Genomic DNA, 10,000 nt, shown 5'->3' on the forward strand with positions numbered 1-10,000 from the left:
GAAAGATGACAACCCTCCGCCGCACAAAAGCCGCCAGCGCCGCCGTAAATACCGCTCACAGGCTCCCCTCCCCGCCCTCTGTGCTGTCGGCTGCCAATGGTCAAGTCCGGCTCGAGTCCGAGGGAGTCGGAGAGAGAAAGCGTGATAGAGGTCGAGAGAATTAGAAAGAAAGAGAGGAGGGAAAAAAAAAAGAGATTAGTCTGCTACTTGCCCCAAGGTGTCTGGCAGCACTGTTTAAGAGCTATTGAAGTTCCATCAATACTTTTAATTGCTTTCCGCGGCTTTCCCGGGTGGCGGAGTGTGGCCTTTTCAAGGTGAAGCCATCTTTTTTATGCCTTCTCCTTCACATCTGGGCGGACGCTGCCGCGGCAGATCTGGGTCAACCGCTGCGAAAACAGAGAAATACATCAAGGTCTCTGATTGGCTGAAACCAATTGCTGTTTGTGACGCCTGTGAGCCACGGGACGTGGTGCGCGGTGGATTTGAAACGGGTTCCTTCTTCAACCCAGGTCGTGTTAAAATGTCGGTTCCCTTCATTTATAGCTGTTCATCGCTTTACTGTTGAGAAACATAAACGGGGAGCTCGTAATACATAGTTGTCGACCCTCCTGCTTTTCCCGGGACTCTCCCGTATTTTTCCTTTCTTTCCCGCTGCCCGTAAATATCCCGTATTTTTAACCTTTCTTAAAAAATAAAAAAAGAGGTTGCCGGTCTCACCGATCTCCGCGATCTTCGCTCTGCTGCTTGCTGCGTGATCCGCTTTGCGTCCCCATTCCCCGTTTCTCCAAACCAATAATAGCAAGAATCTTCTTTATTGTAGATGGATTTATTGTAATTGAATGACACACAAAAAAAAACGCCACCGTGCATAACCGTGTGTAGCAGGGACACTTTCCACTGGGACGGGAACGTTCCCTTTTTTTGAAATCCCAATGTTGACAGGTATGCATAATATAGTTAGACAGTCGATATGATTTATAGATGCACTAACTCCTTTGCACGTCGTCAAAACCATCAGACTAAAAACAGGAAGTTGTGTCGCTTCCTACTGGCAACCCCTTGGCGCCAACCTCACCCTGTGGGTAAGAGCAAGAGATAAATAAAATGTGATATTACACTTACTTCAAAAATGTCCAGAAATACACGTGAAACTAACATGTGAGTTTCCCATTTTTTCAAGAGGTTATTCCAGATTTTTTTAAGGTTTTGATGCCCCCTCCCCCCCGTTTTCCAGCTACACTGGAGGCGCTAGAGCAGAGCGGTGAGTTTGTCATGAATGCAGCGTACATGCTGTAAATGAGGGGAACCAACATTTTAATTCAGAGCTGGGTCGAAAATGCCAAACTTTTAAGAAGGAAAAGGGAGAGCGCAGTGGTGTGTCGGACCGAGCAATGGTAAAGGGTCAAAAAAGCAATTTTAAATGGATCAAATGTCCATGGTGATATTCACTCTAAGTCCTATGTCAAGAGATTTCAGTGAACTCATCTTGCGACAGATTTTAAGCTTCATCTTCTTATCACCATAATGTAAACACATTTTTCTCTATCTCGATACGAAGATACCGCGAAAAAAAACACGATAAACAAGGATGTTGACACATGGGCGGCGGCGGAGGGATATGACGAGGGGGGAAAAACTGAGATATGCAGAGGAAGGAGATGCTAGACGTACTTCCTGCCGGTGATGAAATGTCCCGGAGGATGAATGATGTGTGGCTCCGCCCGATCCCCTCCGCGTCCAGCTGCTGGACTGTCCCTGGTTGAGCTCCTTTAGGCCGCGGCTCTGGCCCTGGCTCTGGCCCTGGCTCTGGCTCTGGCCCTGGCTCTGGCCCTGGCTCTGGCTCTGGCCCTGGCTCTGGCTCTGGCTCTGGCTCTGACCCTGGCTCGGCACGGGTCAGCCCGGCTCGGCTCGGTTGTGCGTTGTGTGGGAGTCGGTGTTTCCCAGACCACACCCTGCTGGAATGCAGCGCCGCCGGGACGCCAGGAGCCAAGTGCAAGCCGACGCACTTAATTTTGTTTTTATTTTCTTTGTGAGTGGAAAGGATGGACCTGCCCTGTACCCAGCGGGAGGGCGAGGAGGAGGAGGAGGAGGAGGATGGAGGAGGATGGAGGGAGGGAGTGAGCGAGTGGGCGAGCGAGAAAGAGGCAGAATGTAGAAAGAAAGAGTGAGAGAGGGAGGGTGACCTCACACAGTTCATGAGGCTTAAATAAGACATTGCATCGTTTTTACAGCTACGCCCAGTGTGTTAACGCGTGTATGTGTGTGTGTGTCTGTGTGTGTCTGTGTGTGTGTGTGTGTGTGTGTGTGTGTGTGTGTGTGTGTGTGTGTGTGTGTGTGTGTGTGTGTGTGTGTGTGCGTGTGTGTCTGTGTGTGCAAACAATTTGGGGGAATTTATTCAGGGAGATTCCAAATAATGTTTTATTTCATGCTAGTGTTGAAATTCGTATTGAATATCAAATTCAGAAGGTAATTTCACCGATCCATTCACTGTCTTTGTTTTCCTAAATGTGATTTTCTGGTTGTTATTATTATTATGACTATTATTATTATTTTTTTTTTTATTATGATTATTATTATTATTATTTGGGGTCTAGCCTGCGGGGCCTGATGCAGGCCTCGTTAGAACCCCGATGTTTCGGACCTCTTGTCGTTCGAGTTTGATCAGTATCGATCTACATTTGGGGCAGAAATGAGGGAAAAGCTTTTGTAATTTCATTAGTTCATTAGTTTTGTGACATCATCATCTGAAGTTATGCAGTGTAAGTCCAGGCTCTCGTCTCTCGGGAGTCATTCCCCTCCAGCCTCTTGTGGGTACGACATCTGGACCGACAACTTGAGCTGGGGCTGCATTTAAAGGAAACTCAGAAAACTGTAACTCGCGCTGCGCTTTACAAAACATGTGACAGGAACAGCCAATCGTACAGCAGAGAGACAAGCATGTGACACCATGTGCCGCTCAAAATGTAAGACTTTCTTAGACATTTTAATGCCACAGTTTAACGAAATATCAATAATTCAGCTCTTTGTTCCACAACGGAAGATAAAACTGCCGGTTAAAGTCATACACCGGGGAAAGACTCTCTTTGTGACTCAGTCGCGGAGCCCTGAAGCCACCCAACCTCGCTGGCTCTAGGTTTGCTGTTTATTGAAAGTTTATTAATATTACACACGTGTCCAAATTGCACTAAATTAGACACTGCACGTCCTTGGGTCCCCAGCAATACACCCACCGAGTGGGAAGTAGATCGGATGAACAGCTGTCGAGATAATCGCAGGACATACATACAGACAGACAGACAGACAGACAGATTCCTTCTGTGGTGTAGGGATGGTGTGGTTTGAGCAGCCACACCTGTCTTGGGTCTCGGTAATTGGGCCCAGGACCAGGGTGGCTGGAAGCCTGTTGATCATTAGACCGATCAACGAGCGGCAGGTAAAACCCCCATCCTCACACACACAGGAGAGGAGCCCCTTGTCATGACATGTGTTACATCTGCTCCGGGCTTGTTCCAGCTTGCCCACCCTTTTCAATAAACTGGTGTTTTCCACTCCATCTCCTGTGTCTGAGTGTCAGAGGGCCCTGGAAATGCCACTCGGTTGGCATGTGTCCATTCAATGATTCAGTCCTGTGTTCCACAATGGAAGATGAAACGGCCTGTTAAAGTCGTACGCCGGTGAAAGTCTCTCTTTGGGATGCAGATGCAGAGCCCTGAAGCCCCGCCCCCCCGCTGGCTCGTTGTTCGCTGTTGATTAAAGGAGCAATAGACAACTTTTTTGCTTTTACTTATCATTATGACGTTAATGTTGATTGCACAGTGTAATGCCTATAGAATGATGACACCATTGGCGTTTCGATTGGTTCCCTATAAGTCTAGATATCTCTATGCAATTCGGTCGGCCAACTGGTTATGATCTCCCGGGAAAATGATGGATTCATGGTAGTGCATCAGAGGAAGTGCATCAATCAATGCGCAACCATTAGCGGAAATGGCGGAGGGTGGAGCAATCTACTCCATGTACTGTAGATCATGAACCCCTGAATATAAAAACGAGTCATTGAAATTATTCTCATTGAAACGTTATAGTGCTTTTTATCCAGAAAAAACGCAGCTCCCCCATTTACTTGTATTTGTTTCCAGGCTAGTCTTGCCTGCTCCAATATGGCAGAGCAACAATAATGTCACATGTGTTGTGTGTGCAAATTGCACCAAATTCGACACTGCACGCCCTTGGGTCCCCAGCAATACTCTCTCTCGCAAAGTGTGAAGTAGATCGGATGAATGGTTGTCGAGATAATTGAAGGACATACAGACAGGCAGGCAGAGATTACTTCCTTTATAGTTAGATTCGATATGTACGGGTTGTCCCTCTGAAATCCAGGCTAAAATTGGTATTTTGGCGTTGGTAAATTGCTATATTCTCCAGTATTTTACCCAAAATCACCAAATAGGGGACCTGATATAAGGAACCTGATGTGCATATGTGTGTGTGTCAGATTCTAATGACCCCAAATAAAGAGTGTGTGATGTGGAGAGTCCACAGTAAGCTTGGACTGGGACTTCATGCAGGTGGCAAAATGAAAGTTCAGTGTCAGATGCGAGCACACCATCCCATAATAATTGTAGCATGCCACGTAAAAGCCTGCCACTCCTTTAGGTTTCAGTCTCTTTCCATCTCACATGAGCTCGAGTTGAGCATGTGTCCTCTCAAAGCACTGACGGGGAATGTGTGTGTGTGTGTGTGTGTGTGTGTGTGTGTGTGTGTGTGTGTGTGTGTTCAGTCTCTGCAACAAAGTGAAGGGCGCGGTGTCGCCACCATCCAGTCACACGTTGTTTCCGTCCTGCGTGACCCACCGAACCTACCGCTCGTTTAAATGTCAGAGCAACGGCTTATCACCACTGTGTGCCGCCATCATGAGGAGCGACACCCCACACACACACGCACGCACACACACACACACAGAGACACACTCAGTCACCTCCGTCACCTCTGCTCTTCTTCCATACACCTGTGCTCTTCTACAATCTCCCCAACCCTGGTGTGTGTGTGTGTGTGTGTGTGTGTGTGTGTGTGTGTGTGTGTGTGTGTGTGTGTGTGTGTGTGTGTGTGTGTGTGTGTGTGTGTGTGTGTGTGTGTGTGTGTGTGTGTGTGTGTGTGTGTGTGTGTTTGAGGGATGCCAGATAGAGATACCAGCCAGTTACATGCAGAACTACTCCTCCCTGCTGCCACTTATTGCTTTTTCTCATCTCATCTTGTGTTACCGCCGCAAGAAAATACAAATACGCAATGTATATGCTGCATATTTTGATCGTGTGTGACATGTCACAGCAACAGACAAAATTTTAGTTTATTTTAGATCTTATTTATTGTATATTTTTGACTCATATTTACATTATACTGTATCTCCTTTATGGCCAATATAATCTGATTCGCAGTAAAATTATATGGCCACGAATAAAAGATTTAGCTGTGACCATTACACATTTAGAATATAGTACACTATGATATACTGAGCATGCATATAATATAATATAGTACAGTGTAGTTCTATGTCCTTGTCCATCCTTGTTTGCTGCAAAAACCGTCAAACCCTAAAACGGTACCAGATTAAACAAGATGAGGTAAGAAAAGAATTGTGTAAATATATACACTATAAAACTTTATTATAACTTCATTCCATATCTGCCTGATGGTTGCTCACATGGTGCTTTGGGTTAAAGTGTTGGTGTACAAGGGTTCGGGGGGCGACGCTCGTCTCTTGATCGTGTAGTTCATCGTTGAAGGTATTTGAGCATTTGGTGTTTGTGAGACGTCTGTTGGATCCTGATGAAACGGATGGACTTGTTTTTTGTTTTTTTTTATTATTATTCCAGTTCCTCTGAAATTGAAAAAATGTTACCTGAGCACCCTGGCTTTTTGGTTTCCATGTGTCTTCTGTTCAGCTTATGTCACACATTCGAACAGCAGAATGTTTTAGTGGGTTTGCATTTTATTAATGCAACGATATGTACCTTTTTTTCCCTTAAAATAAGGGCTTCAGAATCATTTTGATGGTACGATGACATGTGTTCAGGGAACGAAACAACGGGAAAACTGTTACGGCACGACATCACTTCCTTGATATTTGGCTCCGGCAATTACAGTTTTTTTTGCCTGGTAAAATTTACTTGAAAATGTATAACCTTGCCGGTCAAAAAACCCTCACTTTCATTGCGCTACCGGGGTTTGTTTCACCCTCTGACACGCGCGGGCGAGCCGATCTGCCAGCCCGAGCACATCTGGTAGCTGCACCGGTGGCAGGGGGCCCCGTCCCTCCCCACGCCCTCTCTCCCTGCAGCTGAGTGCTCCCTGAAGCGCTTGAGGTCTGTGCAAGGGACGCTGTAACCTAGGTGTACATCATATCTCTATATCTTTGTAACACGGACTGTTATTGAAAGGTGACCGATAAGTTTCAAATTTGTCCAGTGAAATAAATTATTTTCGGACACCGGACCGAGTTTTACAACAATGGCGTGAAAGTGCATTTGCACTCAGAAACTGTCGGGGTGCCAAATCCCAAATGCTAAGAGCCACATAGTGCTGCTTTTAGCATTTAGAGTTTTATTTTACTTCTAATTTTGGTGTCTTTTTTTATTTTAGTTGTCACAAATGTTCTTCTTCTTTTTTGTAACTGATGGTATGAAAAGGAACTTCCACCCAGCTACACACTTTTGTTGAGATGTCACAAATGGTGACATTATTTTTAGTTCATTTTTCATAATATATAGCCTGCAGCCATTTATTTCAGCTTCAGGAAATATCAAAACATATAATTTTATATGTTGCTGTATATATAGCTTTGGCCATGTGAAGTGCTTGTAATGCGACTATACTAAGAAATATCAACCATAGGAAGCGAGAGAGCAAGGGGAAGGATGTAAGGAAAGAGAGGTGAAGAGAGAGAGAGACCAGGGACAGAACAAGGGGGTGAGCGTGGGAGAGGAGCCCACGGAGACACCGGCGGCCATGTTCTTTACCCGCCCGAAGGTCAGGTGTCGCAAAAACAAACAAATCAACAAACAGACAAACAGGCAGGCAGACAAAGCAGCGATGTATAGCAAGCTGTGTGTGTGTGTGTGTGTGTGTGTGTGTGTGTGTGTGTGTGTGTGTGGTTTGAAACACAAAGCTCCCGCGGTGCGACTCCCACTTGTACAGATCCATAGCAGGCTCCCTTGTTCGACTCAGAGGCCTCTGCTTGAAGCGCCGCATCACAAAGAGAGTGCACGTCGGGCCTATCACATGCACTCTGTCGTCCCACGCGCTGGTACGGAAGAAACACACACACGCGCGCACACACACGCACGCGCGCGTGCGCGCATTAAAAGAGCATCAGTGTTTTTCATCCATCCTGCCGCAGCGGTGGCCAAGCAATGGATCCATCCCTCTGTCCTCTGGCATCACAGCGTGCCTGTCTGCTCTGCACTCCATCTTCCCTGCGCTGACTCACTCCATCTGACACACACACCTACACACACACACACGCACACACACACACACACACACACACACACGCACACACACACACGCACACACACACACACACACACACACACACGCACACACACACGCACACACACACACACACACACACACACACACACACACACACACACACACACACAGAACACTTACTACGTACATGCAGGCAAACGTAGGAAAACGCGCACACATACACACACATACACACACACACACACACACACACGCACACACACACACACACAGATACACGCACTGAACACTTACTACGTACATGCAGGCAAAAAGAGGAAAACGCACACACATACACACACACACACACACACACACACACACATACACACACACACACTTTGGACACAGTCCAATACCAAGAATAATGGGAACAGGAAGTTGTGAAAGGGCTTTAGGGCTGTCGAGGTCTGTGGGTAAGGCATTCATTGCTTCATTCCTTCATCTCTCACTTTCTCCTCTTCTGTCTCGTTTTTTTTTTAACACACATGCTCTGTCGCTCCCGCACGCCCGCTGTTGATTTATCATCCACTTCCTGTCTTTTCTCTTCCTGATTTCCTGTGCCCCGGACCCTTCGTTATCCTCTTGCTTTTATTTATGGGTTGAATCCAGTTCTGGAGTTAGTACTCAGACTTTGTACTGGAAATAGAAGTACCAGGAATGAGAGTACCACGTTGACGTTTGTACTCGACTAGAGGGCGGAGGGGTGCACTAGAGGAGGGATGAGAAGGCGCGGCCGGGTGAACCCGCCGCCGTGTGCCAGCCGGGTCCACCAGGGCCTCTTAAGAGGCAGCGCAGGCTTTTGAAATAGAGCAGCTCCGACTGAACGGAGACGCTTTTGTTTTTCCTGCCGGGGCCCCGGGGCGGAGGGAAAAAAAGCTCGGGCCTTTTTAAAAAGGGACCTCCATTTCCTCCGTTTCCTCCTCCTCCTACTCCTCCGTCGCCGCCCCGAGATAAGAAGCCACACCGAGATTTTGGAGCCGTTGCGATACCCCGCCGCCGCCGCCGCCACCTCCGCACTGGATTGTGGGAGATAGATTAGATGAGGAGATAGTGTAGCCGGGGCTCTGTGTGCTCCTGAGTTTTGTTTGTTTGTTTGTTTGTTTGGGTTTGTGTTTTTTTTTTTTTTCTCCTTTTTCTCTCCGTAACCCGTCGTCCATTTATCTATTCATTTTTTTGCGAGGACGCCAAAAGCTTAGGTTGTGCGTCACGAAAGAGTTAGCGCAGGGTCGGGTGCGCTCTGCGCACGACGAGACACGCGGGCCTCCTGCCGCGCCCCGACTAATTCCGACGCACGTCAGGGGTTCTCCCGCCGGGCGACCTCAAAGCGGCGACGCCGAAAAGTTGTCTCGGCGTAAAGGTAGCGGGGCAACAGCGCTGAATGATCTCCTCCCGGGAGACCCGGGTTACACACTTCCCAAAATATGCATTCCGTATTGAAACGGTTAGGCGTACACGTGGGGCCCTCATGAAAACCAGCTCCGTCAAAATCAAATGCATGTTGCGTCCCTGTTCAGCGTAATTCAAAAGCTTGCCATTACCCTCCGAGAAACAGCCCCTCGCCCCTCACCGCAGAGCCAGGCCTCACGGGGCGGGGATGTCCGCGCTGTTACTTTGTATGATGAAAGAAAAAACAAAGACGGTGAAAAGATTTATGGCGGCTTCAGTTGCTGAGTGGAGCGTTGCACGAGTCGCGGCGGAGGACAAAGCCGCTGATGAATGGGGCGACGCGACGCGGCAAAAAAAAACGGTTCGCCGTCCGCCGCACGCGCCTCCGGTGGACGGGCGGGGGGTGGGCGGCGGGGCGGAGGAGTGGCTCTCTGCATCCGTTATTGGATTCTCATTAGAGGAGGCCGAGATATAAACATTTGTCTGTGTTGTGCGGGGAGGCCGGCGCAATTAAGGATTCTCTTTACCGCGACCCCAACCGCCCCCCGCCCCCCACCAGCCCCACCAGCCGCTGCCCTTTGAAAGTGAATTATGTGCAGATGAGAATCTCGACTGAAGTGCGGCCAGCGACGGACCTTTTCCAAATGTCTCTGTTCCCCTGAAGCCATTCCAGAAAGAGGCGGGGGGCGTGCGCGCAGGAAAGAGACGGAGGGGAGGAGGAGGAGGAAGGGAAGTGGGAACGAGCGGCGCTTCCTGCTCGCGTTGCGTATTAATGGCTCATTAGCCGCCACTGAGGGGTCGTGAAATTGATTGGGACACATCCAAGTTGCGAAAATCCCACTTTTCTGTCCCCTACCGCCCCCCTCCCCACCCACCCCTCCCTCGCCCCCCTCCACCCTCATCCCCGGCCTGCATTCCTCAGTTTTCCAGCTTGGCCGTGCACCAAGCCGGCATCACAATAGCCAAACTCATTGTGAATGGAAGCCTGATCGCTGGTGCCACATTCCTCCAGCGCTGACCTTTTGCACCCGTGCATTATCCCCCCCCACGCGCACACGCACACTCACTCACACACACACAG

The 10,000-nt window shown here is 48.5% G+C and overlaps 1 protein-coding gene across 1 annotated transcript in view; it reads left to right on the plus strand.

The window, feature by feature from the left end:
• The window catches only part of rbms3 (RNA binding motif, single stranded interacting protein), a 244,616-nt gene that overhangs the window by 69,567 nt on the left and 165,049 nt on the right, over positions 1–10,000 (plus strand). The window lies entirely within an intron of this gene.

This window comes from Zeus faber (genome assembly GCF_960531495.2).
Source record: "Zeus faber genome assembly, chromosome: 1".
NCBI lineage: Eukaryota > Metazoa > Chordata > Actinopteri > Zeiformes > Zeidae > Zeus > Zeus faber.